The sequence below is a fragment of the Echinops telfairi genome, unplaced genomic scaffold (assembly GCF_000313985.2).
Source record: "Echinops telfairi isolate 266 unplaced genomic scaffold, ASM31398v2 ScPeMD7_2573;HRSCAF=3158, whole genome shotgun sequence".
NCBI classification, from domain to species: domain Eukaryota; kingdom Metazoa; phylum Chordata; class Mammalia; order Afrosoricida; family Tenrecidae; genus Echinops; species Echinops telfairi.
In genome coordinates, this window is record NW_022106471.1 from 552,665 (window position 1) to 555,855 (window position 3,191).

The following is a 3,191-nucleotide window of genomic DNA, read 5'->3' on the forward strand; positions in this document are numbered from 1 at the left end:
AACAGTGAACATTCTTCTAAAGCCAGACCACCATCCCCCAAAGCACTGTGCTCCACTCCTTCTCTAAATGGGGGCTGCTTCATGCCTGGCTACCTGTCTTGATGACCTTGCTTACCACATCCCTAAGTTAGAAAACCAGCCCTACTGATGAAGCTTCAAGGGAATCTTTTTACTGCAAGGGAGATGGACAGGGCATGCTGCCTCAGAAAACTCTACCTTGGATTTCTAAAAAACTAAAGCTTAAATTGTTATATTTCTAGTATTTTGATGAACAGTAGGCTAACTCTTTCTGTTCCCCCCCATTCCCCCTATCAGCATCTCTTAATGCAGGAATTATATTTGACTGGTGGCATAGTGGGTAACTCTTTGGTCTGTTAACTTCAAGGTCAAAACTTCAAGGTTCAAAACCACCAAGTGCTCCATGGGAGAAAAACGAAGCTTTCAACTCCTGTCAAGAGTTACAGTCTCAGAAGCCCCCCAGAGCAGTTCGATCCTGTCTTATAGGGTTGCTGAGTCAAAATCGAGCCAATGGCATTGTGAACACATTGCAGATGTGTCCTTAGTGTGTATTAAATGAAAGATGGAAAACACATGTAAAGAAGTTGAAGCTAGGATCGTCAGATAAATTATGACACCAGTCCAGTGTGAATTTCAGCTAAACAACAGATAATTTTTAATTTTTAAACACTATGTTGTTGTGAGATGTTGTCGAGTCAGTTCCATGTCACGTACAAGAGAACAAATCCGCTTCCTGCTCCCACATCACCCTCACAAAGGTCGTTAGGTTTGAGCCCATTGTTGTCGCCACGGTATGAACCCATCTCATCGAAGGTCTTCCTCTTTTTCACGGCCCCTCCACTTTACCAAGAATGATATCTTTGTTTTCAAAGACTGGCCCCATCCTGACAACATGTCTGATGGACATGTGGTCAAGTCTCACCATCCTGGCTTCTAAGGATGCGCTTCTTCCAAGACAGTTTTGTTTCTTCATTTTGCAATCCATGGCACTTGGAACATTCTTCACCAACATCGTAATTCAAATGCCCCGATCCTTCTTTGATCTTCCTTATTGATTGTCCAACTTTCACGTGCATATGGGGCAGTTGAAAATGCCATGGCTTGGGTCAGGCGCATCTTAGTCCTCAAAGGGACACCCTTGTTCTTCCAACACTTTCAGAGGTCACGCGCAGCAGATTTGCCTAACACTGGCTGACACACATGTTGGTGCCTCCAATGTGAGACTTGTCCTGGGTATATCTGACTTGATGATACAAAAAAACAGCACCAGCGTTTCCCTCTCAGTGCTAGTGTTTATATACAGAATATATGCATATACCACTCTCCATTCTCCTTGCCCGTAAAAAAAATCAGGATATTTTAATGGAGTGTTAGCTAGCCTGAGACAGAGGACCTGCACGCTGGCCTTTATTTAAAGTAGTTTCTGTCAGGCAGAGTGTATTGGAAAGTAGATTACGGCAGAGGTTAAAATTGAATACCTTATCATTTGATCTCACTTTGGACCCATTTTATCATTCTTCTAGTTTTTAATAATTTCTGCTCTTTTTGTGATTGAGCTTTTTCTCTATTTAATGTTATTGTTGTGAACAGTTTTCTTTCCTTTTTTGGGGGATATATTTTTCAGTCTATGAAATCCAGGATGGGTTGTGATTTTGAGCTCTTGACTGCTGGGCTTCCGTGAGCATTGATTTTGGATGCAATCCGTGACAACTTCAATCTTCCCTCTATTTACCGTGATGTTATCTGCTGATCCAGTTGTGAGGACGGTGGAATTCTTTACACTGAGTTGCAATCAGCTTGAAGACTGCAAGACCTTCAAGTCCTCCCTTTTAGCAAACAAGGCTGGTCCTCTGCAGACTGAAGGTTATTTTGGTTTTATTTAGTAAAATTTTATTGTTCAAAATCCACAGTATGTTGGACCTATTCATGTGTCCTCATTGGCCTACTCTTGGTATTTCTGGTGTCAATGACTTGAACTCTTGGTTTTGAAACTAGTTTGATAAAGCCTGTCCTAAGAGGCTTCTCGAGGGCTGGGAATCTGCCATCTTTCAGACCCAACAGCTGGGGTTATACGCTTATAGAGCTGGGAACGTCTTTACAGAGCTTGTCACACATGGCTTTGTCAAACAAGAAGTTGAGCTAATCCAGAACTTTGCCTTGGGACCACTTCTTCTTTTTTTGACCTTCCCCTTAGATTGGTTCATGGGTCTTTGTCTTTCTTGGCGGACTTACCAGCATCCTTCTTCTTCTTGTCCTTGGGTGGCATTATGAAGCTGGGAGAGCAGCAGGCTACTACTACCTCTGCAGCTTTGTCACACAACAAGCTCGGAGGTTGTTAATAACCCTTCCTCCAATGCTGATGCCTGGTTCTTCTCAGAGAGTCCAGCTTTGCTTATTTGCTCAGTATACAGAATGAGTGAGTATGGCGAAAGTATATAACCCGATGTACACGTTCCTGATTTTATTTTTTACTTATTTTTTATTTTAATAAGTCATTTTACAGCCCTTATAACAATCCGTACATCAATTGTACCAAGCACATTTGTACATATGTTGCCATCATCATTTCCAAAACATTTTCTTTCTACTTGAGCCCTTGGAATCAGTTTCTCTTTTCCCCCTCCCTCCTCCACGTCTCCTACCCTCATGAATCCTTGATAATTTATAAACTATTTTTATTTTCATATTTTACACTGTTCACTGTCTCCCTTCACCCACATTTCTGTTGTTCACCCCCAGGTGTGTGTGTTGTATGTCAATCATTGAGATTGGGACCCCCTTTCTACCCTCACCTCTCCACTACCCTCATGATATTGTTGGTCTTGAGGGGTTTATCTGTCCTAGATTCTGTGTGTCGAGAGCTCTTATCTATACCAGTGTACATGCTCTGGTCTAGCCAGATTTGTAAGACAGAACTGGGGTCATGATAGTGGGTGTGGGGAGGGGCGGTGGGAGGAAGAATTAAAGAACGAGAGGAATGTTGTGTAGGAATGTTGTGTGTTTCACTGGTGCTGTACTGCACACTAGTTGGTTTATCCCTTCCTTGTGACCCTTCTGTAAGGGGATGTCCAATTGTCTATAGATGGGCTTTGGGTCTCCATTCTGACCCCCCTCATTCACATCGGTATGATTGTTTGTTTGGGGTCTTCTGATGCCTGATACCTGATCCTGTC